Genomic DNA, 16413 nt, shown 5'->3' with positions numbered 1-16413 from the left:
AGATATCATTGACAGAAGAAGTCCTGGGACTTGCCCCACATTTATGAAGAAGCAGCATAGAAGCTACAGAGCAAGCAGCAGGAGACCAAAAGAACAGCCGACTTCTATTGTAGCCCACAAGTCCAACTTGTTCCACATCATGGTGACGCATATACACAACTTCCAGAATTGGGATCATATGCTCCATGGTATTCAAATCTTATTTTTTGTTGTTTTTTTCTTTTTCTCAAAGAATAATATTACATGGAGCTTTTCCTTGGAAAGAAACCTTCATCTACAAGTTGAACACACCACCATCTGGAAATGCTGTAATTTATTTGCCCAATATCTTATCCAATGTTTGCTTTGGTAAATCATGCTAAAATCAAACATTCTATGCATAAATCTCTGTATACATATTTGATTCCTTCCTAAGGATAAATTCCAAGAAGTGGAATTGCTGGGCTCACGGGTGGAAACCTACTTCAGGCGTTCCATCTCTATCAGCAAAGAGGCCTGGAGTCCAGGAGTGCATCCTTGCTGGGGTGACTGAGTTGTCCAGAAAAGTCTTCAGAGACTGAGCGAGCCCTGCAGACTGGGCAGCTTCGCTCAGGTGCCAGGGAGACACCAAGTGGGGGATTCTCCCCTAGGGCACCATGTAGTAGGGGCAGGAGTCGCAACTGAACAAGCCCACACTGTGTTCTCTACTATACACACACTCACACACACACAGAGAATCATCCATGCATCTTTTCCCGGATCCCTCGTAGATTGACTTCTGAGGGAGACAGAATGGAGAATGTTCAAAAGTTAGGGTGCTGGAGTCACATGGCTGAGCCTTGGCTCCATCGTGTACCAAGTGTGCCACGAGCAAGCCACGTCACCTCTGGGTCCTGAGTTTCTCCTTCGCCGTTTCCAAATGCGATGGTTTCCCGAGAATGCTCAGTAAAGCGCCTGTGCTTCATTAAAGGCGACAGTAACAGAACAGTTAAAGCCACGTCAGCGAAATCAGTGACTCTCAAGCGATTTGGGCAGCCAAGCACATTTGTCTAAAGACATTTTTTATCGTCACAACTTAGAAAAGAGGGGCGTGCTACTGTGCTGGGGGTAGAGGCCAGGGGTGCTCTAAGCTTCTGTGCAGCAGACTGACCCCCCCAAAACACAATGCCAGTGTGTTGAGGTTGAGAAAAGCCAAGCCTGGCATTCACCGTGCCAGACTCAATCCCAGAGGAGCCCACGTCCCTGAGGGTCGAATACCACTTCAGGTGGCACTCCCCGCCCGCTGTCCCTGAGGCCATCCAGGGCTCCGATGGTCAGGTGAGTATTGGGTCGGGTGGGCCACAGCCCCGTCCAGCACCCAGTGTGAGGGGATAACAGGGATCCGATGACCAGGTGTACAAGCAGGTGTTGCTCAGAGCCTTGCCAGGTGGCTGGGGCAGTTCTTTAGGTTACCCGTCTGCCCGTGTATCTCATTCTGGAATTCAGGCCAAAGGGGGCTCAATAACCGGGTTCTTCCCCTGATAAAGGTCCCAGTGGGATAAACAGGAATGACTGGGCCCCTGCGGCTCAGAACTGGCCCATGGTCACTTCAGCCCACGTCCCTTAGCTGAAATTCACACGTCATTCCCTGTTACCTACGGGGAAAGTCTACACATCTCAGACGGCTCCCAGTCCTTTAATGGAACCGGGTGGACCACGCGCGCGGGTAGACCAGGTCTTCAGCAGAACACGAAAGGGTCTCCTTGCCCGACTTAGCTCTTCAGCTTTGCTCTGCTGCGCTGGCAGTTCCCAAACAGGTCCTCCCTTGTATTTCAGTCCCACAGGATCTGTAGGTGCTGCCAGCCCTTTCCCCCAGGGACCCTACTCCTCCTGTCCCAGGCCTCCTGCCCTCTCGTGCCAAGGCTCCCAGCCCAATCAGCCCTACATGTTTGGTTTGCCCCCACTGTGCATCTCTGAGACCACTCCCCACACACTGCTACCTGAGCTCTGCCCACGGAGGGTCTCTGGGGACAAGACTGCACCTTGTCCATTCTCAGATCCCAGGAGCCCGAGCAAGTGAATGATTCCCGGACAATCCTGGGAATGAATGGACACTGTGTCCTGCTTCCGGCATGCACGATTTCTGTCATTTACTCTGACAACCAATTGTCTCCCAGTAGCCGATTATCTCCCGGTAAACATCTCCCCTTCTTCGTTAGGAAACAAAATCCAACCTTTACACTGAGAACATGATCATTCATTGCTCCTTCTTCCTTGCAGTTAGGTGTTCCCATGCAACAAGTTCTGGGCAGTGATACATAACACGGATGTTGTACGGGACACAGCACATGGCTTCAGAGCAGGAATAGGATAGGTCTTCCATTTCTCCTTTCTGCTGCCTGGAATCCAGACACAATGGCAGGAATTTTAGCAACCACCTTGGACCATGAGGATGGAAGGTACACCTGAAAGAGTAAGAAGACATATGGCTCTTGGATCTCTTGAAATTCACAGAACTGCCTTAGTAGCCCCACACTATCTCTCTCAGGTTGTTTCCTAAAAGAGTCTAGACTCTTCCATGTTTAAACTACTGTAGTTGAACCTCTAATATATAAGCAAACTAAATTCTAAAGCATGTCCCCAGAACTCCTGAGTCTGCTGGTGAACTCATCTTCATCTCAGTGTGCCTCACTGTCTATCCTATCAGTAGGTCTGGCGTCCCCTACTCAGCCTTCAAAGGAAGACTGGAGGAAATGCCTCCCCTCCAGCTCAGCCTCCGCAAGGCCACCACAAGCCTCTCTTTCCACTGAAAACTCAGAAAGAGGAAATAAAGTTCTGCCACTAAATTAGTGCCAGGAAAGGCCACTCTTTCAGTTGCCAACTCCCCTGGTAACAGGTGAATTCTGTCATCCTCCTTCCAGGCAACATTAATATTTGACACTTTGAAGCCAAAGTCCTTGGGCACAGCTGTGATTCTCCACTGCTTCTCTAAACCCCTCTCCATCTCACATGAACGACAACCCTGGAACCCCCAGTCCCACCAACCTCAGTGCTCGGGGCTGTCCCTTGTCCCTTTTGCCTGCTTGGTAGATGCCGGTCTCCTCTGGCTGGTGTCCAACTGTAGGACTTCTGAGCTCAAAATGAAAAGTCCCCCCCAGATTAGCAAGCTCTCACCCTCTCCACCAGACCTGATGTGTCCTTGGCCACTCCCCCATTCTCTGATCTACCCCTGCCTCACACTGATCCAGGATCTCTGTGGAGCAATGGGGCTTCCAAGAAGAGGTCATTTCTTCTGCTGCCCGTTCTCGTCATGGCCAATGGTCAGCGGAGGCATAGAATAACGCGGAGATTGAGGGTTCTTCGAGAGCACTTTTATTTTAAACCTGGAACTCTTTGTTCACACGAAGTCTGAGGTGAAGCAGATCAAGTTAGAGGCCCTGAGGTGGAAGGGGCGGGGGTGGAGCCAGGTCGGAGGGGATGCAGAGCTTGGCCTGGGGCAGCCCCGGCCCCTCAGCAGCCCAATCTCCAGTCTTGACAAGTGCTTGTCCTTCCTCCTCTGCCCTGGATGCTCCTCCTCAGCTGTATGCACAGGCTGTGCCCTGGCTCCAGTCAAGTCTCTAAACAAATGGCACCTGCCCCAGAGGCCTTTCCTGGCCACTTAGCCCTGCTCCAAATGGCTCTCTGCTTTCTGGTCTTGTGTCAGCTCAGATGCAAGGACAGAATAGGAGAGGTGACATGTTATTGGAGGAAATGTACAGGAGAAGACAAAGGGAGAGGGTGGGGATGGCTGTCAAACTGCAGCGGAGACCTGCCCCTGGGTGAGAAGGAGAGGAGGAGAGGAGGAGGGGAGGCAGGAGGGAGGAGTGGGGACTGAGGCACACGCAGCCAGTCTCCCGTGGACGAATCTCAAGCGTGCTAATGTCCCTGACCCTCTGGTCCAGGGCAGGCTACAGCCCCTGGGCAGGATGGTCCCCAGAGCGAACACAGTGACCGATTCTGCTATGCAGCTATGGAGACGCTCGGTCACCTGCCCAGCCTGCAGCTTCAGATCTGGGAGGCTCGGTCTCATGGCCCCTGCAATTTTTCTCCAAAACGCTTGCACCATCTGACATTCTGTTTAGTATTTCTCAGTTTGTTACTGGGCCCCAAGATAAAATGTCCACTCACTGACAACAGCGGCATGCCCCACTTCTTCACTGCTGTGTCCTCAGCCTGGGACAAAAGTCGACACACACAAAGAGCCCAGCACACGTCTGTTGGAAGGATGGGTGGGCAGCTGGCTGCGGAGGCTGGATCGGGAAAGAGCTGGAACGTGGAGAGCAGAGGAGGGATCTCGGAGTTCTGACGCTAATCGAAGAGGAGGACGAAGACAGCCTTCCAGCCTGGGTTACAAGGAAGGGGGAAAGACTGCGACCGGAGGGCGTCGAGGGGCCTGGGGAAGCGGCAGGATCCAGGGAAGCCCCAGAGCGGAGGGGAACTCTGCCCAGAGCTTGAGGACGGGGCAGAGTTGGTCGCGGGTTGCAACTCGTCCCGGCTGACAAGCTGAAATCTGCTTTTCTGAAACTAAATGGAAGCAAACACGGCCACGGAAAAATAATCTAATCTTCCCTCTGTGGACAGCACACGCACACTGGCCTTTTGTGTGCAGGCACTAATCATCTAGGTCTGACGTCATCCTCATAATGTCCTCCAGCCCAACCCACGCAGACCCTCCTCCCGAGAGCGCGGTGTGTGACTCTCCTTCCTGGCAACAGAGGTTCCCGACCCTGAGCCCGCACGTCACCTGGGGATCTCATTTCACTACCTACATTCCAGTGTTAAAAAGAGCTGGGGATTAGGACGCAGGTTAACATCAGCATGGAGCTGCTCTGTGAGTCGGTATGGGAATCTAAAGTGATTTTCCCCCTGATTAGTGAGAACAAAGGGGCCCAAAGTCTGTGTAAGAACGCCTGCTCTTGGCTACAGGGCTTCCCAGAATGCCCAGGCTCCCCTGGTATGACGAATTCAGCTGATTTGTGTAACAAACCATAAAATTAAATGTATGTCCGTAAGGGACTGAGACTGCCAAATGGATGCTCCCAAGTAGCCTTGCTTTGCTGATTTGCTGCACCATTTTTAGCCAAAACTGCTGCAATGCTCTGGATCTCAATAAAAACGGGATCTCACAAACCTTCAGAGGCTGATGGTGACTCCCAGCATTTGATAACAGATCTCAGGACCGAGGGAAGGTCAAGTCGCTAGATAGATTTGAAATCATGGCAGCAGTGATTATTGTCTGCCCTGCCGACAGAGACGAAGGTGCCAGAAAAGGGGCCCCACGGACCTCGCGGGAAAGGAGAGAGCCCCACAGGGACAAGGGGTCTGTAAGCCCCCCAGGACCCCTCAATCAACGCACCATGCTTTTATTGACATACATACCGGACCTTGTGGTAAGCTTTCATATAAATAAAGGCCTGAACAAACTCTTTCAATAGCACGAGTTAAAGTCGCTGACATGATAAAACATCTGTATCAGGTCCTTCATTCCCATAAATCCCCACAGGCTACTCGTCTAAGGTTCACTGACAAACACTCAGGGGCATCTCCAAAAATGGACAGAGGATGTCTGGCACACGCCCTTTACCGTAGCTCTTAATAGGAAAAGTATGGAAAAAGAAATACTTAGATGAACATTTACTGAACTCTGACTCTCTGTTAACCACCAGACATAAGAAGAGCATCCTTACACACAAATAACTTAAAGACTAATGGAAGAAAAATACATATAACCGATGTGAGTGTAATATGCTAAATCATTCAGAATTTTTCACCCACAATAGAATACCCCAAAAAATACAACTTAGGCATCAAGGGGACTATTACTCTATCTCATATCAACCAAAACTGGAGGAGAAAATCCCCAGGCTGATTCAGCATGTCAGGAAAAGCAGAGATCGGATGCACCCTCTCTGTAATTCTCTTGGCTTATCCCTCATAGCTGCAAGATGGCTGCTGCAGCTCCGAACATCATATTAAATGAAAAGGATCACTCCTTTGCTGCCAAATCTTTCTCAAGAATCCCTTGGTAGATGTCCTTTCTTTTTTTTTTTTAATTTTTTTTTGTTCTAATTAGTGTTACATGACAATAGAATGCATTTACACATTTTCATAGATCATACAAAAATGAAGGGTAATCTCTCATTTTTCTGATTATAAAAATTGTAGGATCACATCAGCCATGCAATCATATATGTGCCTGAGGTAATAGTGTGTTTCACTCTACTATCCTTCCTACCCTCATACCCTTTCCCCTCCTTTCATTCCCCTCTACCTAATATAAAATACCTCTATTCTCCCCTATCCACCTTTATTGTGAATCAGCATCTGCTTATCAGAGAAAGCCTTTGACTTTGGTTTCTTGGGATTGGCTAATTTCACTTAGCATGATATTCTCTAACTCCCTCCCTTCTTGTTCCTTCTAGCACGATTAGCAAAGGTCCCTAGACCTTCGCAGTGAGTCAGGCTGGGAAAGAGAGTACTGATTATTTTCTGACTCAGTTGACAGAGGTGAATTCTTCCAGCAAGTAGAGAGGAGAAGGAATGACTGTGGGTGAGAAATCAATAAGGTCTGGAGTAGGTGTCAGATGCAACGATAGAGATGCACACAGCGAGCTGCGGGAGCGTGGAGGAGGCACATCTTAGGTTAAAATTGAAGAACAAATGGGATTTAGCGAGACGAAGACGACAACTGAAAGACGGCGTGGGGGGGGACTGTGTGTCCAAGTAGAGGACCAACATGAACAAAAGCATGGGACATGGGCACTCATTAGTGTGCCTGGAGCATCTGGTCCCTTCCCATGCATTGCGGACCTGGTCACAAAGCCTCCAGGGCTGTGTGCAGGAGCTTGAACTTGCAAGGTAGGCCTGAAGACCCAATTGGAGGCTGGAGGCCAAGTCCAGCCTCCTGGTGTGTTCTGCTTGGCTGACACACAGTGTTTGCATTCTGAATGTGAATGTACGGAGGAGGGCGCTGACTCTCTGGCCGAACAATGTGACTACTCCTATCTACTGTCTCACACCTGTCCTGATCCATGGAGGCTTTGGAGTTTGCCTCCCTGAATAGACTTTGGAGATCCACAGTTCTGCATCTTATATGGATTCTCTAGTGGCAGTGAGGAAGTTGTATTTACAAGGACCAGATCAGAGATAGGAAGACCACATAGAAGGTACATCGTTCAGGAATCTTGGTTACAAACATTAGAAATGCAACTGAAACCTGCTTAAATTCTTTTAAAGGCTATATTAGTTCACATCACTTTAGAGTCCAGCATTAGCTATAGCTAGATCAAGAGATACCATTGTGACCATGGGCCTGTCCACTCTACATCCCCTGTTTTAATTCTCAGGCAGGACCTGTGCTGCTGGAGAGCATGGTCCCTGGCAGCTTCAGCTGCTGTGATTCTTAAAGCCATTGTCTCCAAGAAAAGAAAGCTTGCTTCCTGATAATTCTAACAGAAGTCCCAGGGAAGAATCTGATTGGCCTTGCTGGATCGTGTGACCATTCATGATCTGAAACACAGCACTCATGTAAGGAGAATGTGTGGAGCAGAGCAAAGTGGTCAGAGGATGGAACTCCAAATACCCCCATTTAAAAGGGCAAAGAGGGAATAGAAATCTGCAAGGAAGAGTGGTCAGAAAATTAGGAGAAGAATGAAAATCAAATAATATCACGGACACGAAGGCAGGAAAATTTGAACATCGAGTGGGCAACTCTTTTAAATGCAACTACGGCATATTTCATTAAAGTACAGCATCATATCTGGTATAATGTTGCACTTTAGGGGCATCACCTTGGGTGGGACTTAGGGTGGGTTAGGTAGTTGGCAATGGATTGAGACAGGCATAGAAAAAGAGAAAATAGAAACAAAATCATATATGATGTAAGAAATCTGGCTAAATGAAAAGCAGAAATTGCAAGATTACTGAGCAAGAATCAGGATCTATGCTACAGAAGACTTGAATTCACAGGTGGAAGGGAAGTCAGAAGATAAAGAAAGGGAAGGGAGTTGCTTTTTTAAAAGGGAAACTAACAGGTATAATTCCAAGAAGCGTTGAGTCGGTGTACATGGCAACTGAAAATATCTGCAGATTGTCTAAGTCCCCTATTTTTGAAGTCCTACGCCTTCATGGTGATCAAAGAAATAGGAAGCCCAGCCACATCTGCTACATCCATTCATTCTTCCATTTATTCAGCAAATGTCTGTTGAGCCCCAACCTGGCCAGGCACCAGTCCAGGTGCAAGTGACCCAACAGCCCACAAAAACTGGCAAAATCCCTGCTCACAAAGGTGTCGAATGTCCTCTGAGATCTGCCACCTGACTCTCTCCTGACTTCTTGGAAACCTGATCCATCAGCTTGGCTTCCAGCTCCTCCCGGCATGGACAGATGTACCCAGGACACAGGGAACCATCTCTGACAGTTGGGAGTTTGGATCTTTGGATGACTCTGAACTTTGCAGCTTGCAAGTTGCTCCCCATCAGTGAGAAAGGTCTAATACAGTCATTTCCTTCTCATCCTCTCACCATCTTTTTCCCTCTCTCGCAGAACCCAGAAGAAGGTAGAAAATAACAAAATCGCCACCCCATGAAGCTGCCAAAGAATTTCCAAAATAAGATTAATTTACCCAGATGACTCAACTAAAAAATCCCTCCACACCTCTTTTAGGCCATTGAGAGAAACACAGTCAAGAGCAGCTATTGTTCTGGGCTGGAGATGGAGAACAAAGGTGGACATGAGACTTGTCAGAAGGAGAGAGCAGGAAGAGTTGAGTTTGCGGACTCTGGAGTAGGTGGGACCACCTGGGTCTCTATCCTGGGGTCCCCACCTATCAGTTTTTGACACCAAAATCAAAGAGACAGATGCCTCCTACCTGAGAAGCAGTTTCCCCACTGGCAAATTCTAGTGCTGATGGTAACACACCTAGGTCAAGAACCGTGAGAGCGAGATGCAGTCTTCCAGCAAGGGGCTTGGCACGGGGACCATGAGGGCTGAGACGGGGTGGGCAAAGCATTCCCTCCTGGAAGCTGGGAATTGTGGCCAAAAGACAAAAGGATGAAGAGCAGATATCCAATGCTTTCACTGAACAATCTTACAAAATACTCCACCTAACCTTTCACTCTTCTCTGTCCCACGCAGCCTGAATGGGAAAGGCAGGAAGCATACAATGTCACTGTCCACTTCAGAAATTGTGATTGGTGGAATGGGTTCCTAATTCTTTGTGTCTGTAGCCAATGGTGTATGTCATATAGTTCAAGAAACTCTTTCTTTTAAAAACATAATTCAGTGCAACCATTAGGTCAAAATCATTGCTACAGATTGGTTCCTCCAAAATGTACAACACAGTGTCTTAGCCTTTAGGACAGGACACTCTTTGCCTTTTCTTTTCCAAGAATGAATCAAAGGGTCTTATTACCCTGAACAAAAGTGACTAACGCATGATGATTTTCCTTCTCATCTTTTTCCTCAGTGGAAATTGACATGCGATGGAGTCGCATCCATTCCTTTCTAGCCGGCGTGTGTCAGTCAACCTCCTTGCTGGGATCTCCATGGCAGCAGCCCCCAACCTGACCCAGAGGTTGCTGTGACCCAGGGAGTAGATTTGACTCTTTTCTGGTAATTGCAATCAACATAGACAAGCACGCTGGATGACTCAAACTCCGGGTTATTTCTGGGTTTGCATTCCACGTGTGTTTTGGCTCCACAGTGGACAAATCCACCAGTTGAATTCAGGTCTGTCTATTACTGTGCATTGCTGCAAAATGACTGAGAAGCATCCTGGAATTCTGAATGGTGATCTTGGCGATCTCACTCTATACTGATGAGGGTGCATTTGCATGCTTCTGAGAACGGGCTGAGGCCACGGACTTCCTTTCCAGGTCAGTGAGGACCTGCCCTTCGAGTTGCTCCATCAGAAGTGGACCACTCTTTTTATGATGTCCTGAAACACACCCACCTGCAGCCACCAAACAGTCAGCCTCTGGTGTGCAAGCTATTGCAAAGCTGAGCGATTGTACCCACATGAGAATGAGACCATGATCTGTCCTCATGAGCAGTAACCAGTGGAATGAATGACAGTGTCCAGGGATCCCAAGGCGAGGCCAGGCCTTTCCAAATTGAGAATTTAAAACCTCTGTTTGCTTTGTGCTGGGAAAGACTCTGTTGAGAGCATGAAAAGACAACCTGCAGACTGGGAGAAAATGTATGTAAGTCACACAGTTGACAATGTGTTGTATCTAAGATATGTATAAAACTCCCAGAATGCCAGAGTGAAAAAAGTTATTTTAATGGTCAAGATGGGCATGGTGGCACATGCCTGTAATCCCAGCAGCTCAGGAGGCTGAGGCAGGAGGATCATGAGTTCAAAGCCAGTCTCAGCAAAAGTGAGGTGCTAAGCAACTCAGTGAGACCCTGTCTCTAAATAAAATACAAAAAAGGTCTGGGGATGTGGTTCAGTGGTCAAGTGCCCCTGAGTTCAATCCCCAGTACACCCCCCACCAAAAATAAAATAAAATAAAAATGATCAAAAGACATGAACTGACACTTCACCAAATAGAGACAAACACAAGAAAAGTTCTGCAATATTAGCCACTAGGAAAATGTGAATTAAGACTACAATAATATAATCCTACATATCTCTTAGTATATTTAAAATAGAAAATAAAAATAATGCCAAATGCTGGTGAAGAAACTAGATCTTTCATACATTGCTCATGGGAATGTAAAAAAATACAGCCACATGTCAAATAGTTAGTTACAAAATTAAACAAGCAGTTACTCTATGACCCAGGAATCACACTACTGGGCATTTATCCCAGAGAAATGAAAAATTTTGTTTATACAAAAAGAGCTACATGCAAATACTCATAGCATCTTTATTCATAACAGCAAAATACTGGAGGAAAACCCAAATAGGTGAATGGTAGAATAAACTCTGATTCCTCCATATAATGAAATACTACTTAGAAAAAAAAAAATTATTGGTGCATGTAACCTCAAAGGCATTATGCCTACTGAAAAAATTAGTCTCAAAGGGTTACATACCTTTTAGATATGATTGTATTAGTCCACTGTCCATTGCTGTAACAAAATACCTTAGTCTAGGAATTTTACAAATAAATGAGGTTTACTCAGCTCACATTTCTAAAGGTTCCATGTTAAGCGAAGGATTCTGCTTGGTTTTGGTGAAGTCCTCAGGCATGGCATAACAAAGGAGAGATCACATGGCAAAACAGTAAGTGGGAGATCAGGGAGGGACCAGTCTTACAACCTGCCTCTAAGTTCATCCTCTTAAAAGTCCCATCCTTTCTCACATCACCACACTCAGGGCCCACCCTCCAATACATGAATCTTTGAGGGTACACTCAAACCATCCCCCAAAACAGCACACTTATTAACATTCTCAAAAGTACAAAACCACAGAGGTGAGACTCAATTAGCAGTTGCCATGGGAGGGAGAGAATGGGAGAGAAGAAATACAGAGAGGGAGGAGTTCTTTTATGGTATCGAAGCAGCCCTGTGTCTTGATTGTGACAATGTTCACACAAATCTATACACAGTATAGCACACGCACATATGAATGCACACTTTAAAATGGTGACAAGGAATAAGATCTGCAATCTAGTTAACATTAATGTGTCAATGTCATTTCTTGGTTTTGACATTGTGAGGGTTCAGGAAACTCTACTTTGCAACTTCCTCTGAGTTCATTGTTATTTCAAAATAAAAAGTTACCAAAATCCTTCTACTCATCATCACCTACTCACGTCCCTCATTAGTCACTTCAGCATTGATTTGTGATATTAACTCTAAAGATAGCCATCACTGTCAATAAAAGAAAAACAAAACTCAAACATACAGCAGATCTCTTTTGTTTATTCTCTAAACTGTGCTGAGGCCTGTCCGGGGTCTCCCATGACCTGTACTCTCATCTGACTCTCTGCCTCTGGCAGAAGCACTGGGGGTGGGCAGGACAGTCCGCCCGGGTGAAGCTGTACCTGCAGCAACAGTCCCTGAAGACTCACTCTTGCTCTGTTGGACATGAACTTATTCAACTTCTTAGAGGAATCACCTTTTCAAACAGTGCGACTTCTCAAGGCAATGGAATTCATGTGCTTGCCACCTCTGTTCAAACACCACTCACACTTCATATTGTATTTTTTTAACTCTTTTTTGAAACTTATTGGATGCCCCTTCTTATTTTGGTCTATTGGAATTTGGTGAACAAATTTATTTACAGACATCTTTTCTATGCCCTTCATGAATTTCTAACACTGACTTATTTCTTCAAAGCTTTTCTTCCCTTACTTAAGTCCATATCCTTTGAACTCTTGTTCAATGTAGGTCTTTATTAATAATTTAGTTGGCCTCCTCCTATGCGTTCTCTAAAGATCATTCCTTGATCAGGGCAGCAAATTAAATTGTACACATCCCTGCAAGTGCTGACCCATCTGGGTTTTGTACAAGATACAAGGAGCCCACCTGCTTAGGGTCTAGGACCCCAGCCTCCCTCACGAGCCAACAATGTTAGAGGCATATATTTTCCCCTAACTCTTTCCTTGTTGTATACATTTCTACCACGTGAAGTCTGCATAAAATGGATACCAAGGGCAGCCTCTATCAAAGGAACTGAGAGTCTGTGTCCCAGAAACACCAGACAGAGGTGAGAATGTTCCCAGGTTCCCATGGCAGGCCATGCCAGTGAGGTGCAAAGGTGAAGGCAGTGGACCCTTATGTGCTAACATCGTGTCATCTGGCCACCATCTGTGAACCATCTCCATTTCTTCTTTCACGTGCTCCTCAGAGTGTGAAGCCCACAGTAACCCCTCAGTTTGTTAACTCCAAAATGACTCAGAAAGGGATACAACTTCTGATTTGTTTCTAATACTCTTCTGAGTAATGGGCAGAATTTTCTGGACCTGATATGAACACTGAGCATATATTTTTGGCAAACAATCTACGGTATATAATATATCCTTTTTCTGATTGGCAACTGATGGCCAGCATTTTGTGGATAATTTGAATTGTCCCTTTTTTGTGTGTTATTATACATTTTCATATAATGCCCTTTCTCTCTCTTTTTCTTTTTGTTCACTCCCTTATTTTGTGACAATTCCCATATGCTTATTATGGGCAAGTCCCTGGGGTGTGCTCTGGGGACACACCACAAACAAGACTCTGACATAGTCCCTGAACTTGAAAAGAAGCTTGCATTCTTTGATCAGGTCACATGACCCAGCCCAATCCATCACACACTCCTGGCTCCAGTGATTGGGTCACAGATGGCAATATGTCAAAAGACAGTCCAATCAGAGTTCACGGAGGCTTCCATTAGCTTCACCATGAGGACACCTTCCTCCCTGCCCACTTCTGTGTCCTCAGCATATAAAAGAGGGCAGCTTCTAATAGAACCTCAGTAAATACTTCTGCCATCTTGCTACCAGGGAGAGGCTGAGACTGGAATCAACAGACTACAAACCAAGCAGGAAAGGGGGCGTGTAATTATATCATGTGATCCCTAAATCTCTTTGTACTTGATCTTCTCATTTACCTGTACTGGGAAGTTTCCATTTTGCTTATGTCATGTGTGGTTGGGTGTATGTCACTCCATTTGGACCAAGTACTCACTGAAGAAATGAAAAGGATCTTGCCCCAACCCTTAAACCAGAACATTTCAGACCACTGGACAGGAAAAAGGAGCTTACACCTAGGGGATCAGAGTTCAGTGGAGTTGTTTTCCATGACCATTTGCTCCTGATTGAAAGTAACAGCAAACTCAGACAGTGGGTGTTATGGTTTAGATATGAGGTGTCCCCCAAAAGCTCATGTGTGAAACAATGTAAGAAAGTTTAGACATGGGTCACTAAGGATGTGCCTTTGGGACATATGTTTTGTCTGTGGCGAGGGGAGTCTCCCCCCCCCCCTCCTTCTTGGTCATGTCCTGAGCCACTTTCTTCCACCACACTTTTCCACCATGATGTTCCACCTCACCTTAAACCCCAAGGAATGGAGCTGACTATCTATGGACTGAGACCTCCAAAACTGTGAGCCCTCACATAAACTTCTCCTCCTCTAATTGATCTTGTCAGATCTTTTGGGCACAGAAGCAGTGGGGCTCTCCATAGCTCAGCCTCCAGAGCCAATGGGCTATGATGAAGTCGTGTTGGCCCATAGAATTCTTAACATAATACCAAAAACAGGAGCTTAGACTCGGTTTTTCTCTTTAAAAGTTCTATGGCCTTGAATAAGCCAACTAACCTCTCTGGACTTGAGTTTCCCCTAATATGAAATTAAAATAACGTGGTGTAAGTGATCTAGTTCTGAAATGTGTGTGTCCACCCACATCTCCATGGACGGGCCTGTTCTGCCGTGGCTGATGCCACTGTAGTTGCCCCTGGTGGTGGCAACAGGGGTAGAGAGGGCAAGGGTGTCAAGAATCGTGCCAGTGATGTTGGTGAGGTTGGCTGAAGGCAGCAGAAGTGATCTTAGCACATCAAGAAGGGCTCGCTTCCAGTCTTGTCTAACCCTGAGAACCACCTTCAACTGACCTTACCAATGCTTCCTGAATCATAAATCTTAGAACTGGAAGAAACCCTCAGAAAGCACCTGGTACAGCCTCTCCCTCGAAGACAGGCAGAGTCCAAAAATCCTCACTTTGCCTGCAAAACCACAGAAACTCAAGTCTGAAGGTGGTTTTTCCAAAGTCACCTACTGGTGGAGGCAGTGGGGTGCCAGGTGTGAGGGTCTCACCTCAGCCAGCTCTGCCCCCTTCATCCCCAGCTCTCACCTCCAGTAGCCTCCACTGGACCCACAGCTGGTGGTTCTCATTCCTGGGAAGTAGAGCTTCCCACGTGAAAGCCAGCCTCAGCCCCATTCCCAATCACCCCAGTCGGTCTCTGGGGATGGGATCCATTATGGACGGAACTGAAGTCCCACAATTCATATGTCAAAGACCTAACACCCAGCAACATGGAATGTGACTGTTTGGAGACAGGGGCCTTTAAGATGGGCATTAAAGTAAAATGAGGTCATACACGTGGCCCCTAAACCACTACAACTGATGTACTTGTATGAAAGGGATATTCAGGTGGGGCCAATGACAGAGGACAACCATGTGAGAACACAGGGAGAGAACATTTACATGCCAAAGAGGAGGCTCAGGAAAAAAAAAATCAATGCTGCCAACACCTGACATGGTACTTTCAGCCTCCAGAACTGAAAAAATTGATCTCCTCTGTGAAGTCTCCCTGTCTGCACCCAGACACCCACGCAGGGTCTGTGCATTAGCTAACTCCCCTCCCTCTAACGAACAGGGTCAGGATGTGCACCCTGTGAAGCGAGCTCCCATTCCACAGTCCTCGGCCAAGACACTGTCCACATCCGCATGTCCAAACCCAGATTCCACTTCTCATCAGAGTTCCTCTCGGTGGCCAGGTCCCTCACCACAGCGTCTCCTAAGGACACCACTAGTGTCTGACACAACTCGTTCTCGCGCTGGCTCTTCTCCACCCACAAGGTCTTTACCTCTCCCTTCCACCAAACCAAATCGGATTCAAGCCTTTATCAAGCATTTGCTAGGCAAGGTGCTACGATGCCCCCTAGGAAAGGTAGTTTTAAAGAATAGACTGTCAGGGCCTTTTGCTCCTGAGGGAGACAGGAAGGAATGAGGGGGGAGATCCAGCTTCCCACCCCAGCCTTTGAGTTATACCAACCAGGAACCTATCTACACCACTAGTGGGCAAGGATGGCCGGTACTGGGTAAGAGCATGGTCCCAGACTTGGAAGAGCCTGGTTACAATTCTAGCTCCTCTATTTCCTTTCTGCTCAAAAGAGTGTTCTAAAGCTGGGAACATGCAAAAGAGAAGCCTGGGTGTTCTTTCAGCACAGGGCAATTTTTACTTCTGTAGGGGCAGAGGCTCACTTGCAAATTTTGGTTCAGTAAATAGGCAAATAATTTAGCTCTGGCAGACAGGGTATGGATTACGGTCTATTAGATATTAACCAACTTTCTATCTAACCCTGTAATCTTTCTGAATTAACTTCCTATTGCTGATGTAACAATTGACCACTTTTGAAGGTCCAAAACAATGAGAATTTATCATTATAGAATTCTAGAAGGCCAAAGCCAGATACACTGGGCTAAAGACAGGACTAGTTCCTTCTGGAGACTCTAGAAGAAGATCTACTTCCCTGGCTCTTGCAGTCCCCAGGGGTCACCTGCATCCCTGAGCTCCCGCCCCTGGCTGCATCCTCTCAGCCCGCCACTCCAGTCTCTGTTTCTGTTCTCACATCTTCTCTCTCTCTGACTTTTATGCCTCCCTCTTCTAGGATGCATTTGATGACCCTGGACTTACCCAGATAATCCAGAATAATTTCCCATCTCAAAACCCTGAACTCCATCATATCTGGAAAGTCCTTTTC

General features: G+C 46.8%; 1 long non-coding RNA gene across 1 annotated transcript in view; it reads right to left on the bottom strand.

Moving 5' to 3' along the window:
* Nucleotides 1-214: 214 nt before the first annotated feature.
* LOC124958999 (uncharacterized) overlaps nt 215-16413 on the bottom strand; it is a 30425-nt gene continuing 14226 nt past the window's right edge. Inside the window, exons 2-3 of the long non-coding RNA XR_007103956.1 lie at nt 3133-4521; nt 215-2423 (exon numbers count right to left, since the gene is read on the bottom strand). This is a non-coding gene — a long non-coding RNA (uncharacterized LOC124958999). The remainder of the gene's footprint in view (nt 2424-3132; nt 4522-16413) is intronic.

This window comes from Sciurus carolinensis, chromosome 1, assembly GCF_902686445.1.
Source record: "Sciurus carolinensis chromosome 1, mSciCar1.2, whole genome shotgun sequence".
In the NCBI taxonomy this organism is placed as follows: domain Eukaryota; kingdom Metazoa; phylum Chordata; class Mammalia; order Rodentia; family Sciuridae; genus Sciurus; species Sciurus carolinensis.
The sequence above is the reverse complement of the archived record's forward strand: the minus strand, read 5'-3'. Positions and strand labels throughout refer to the sequence as shown.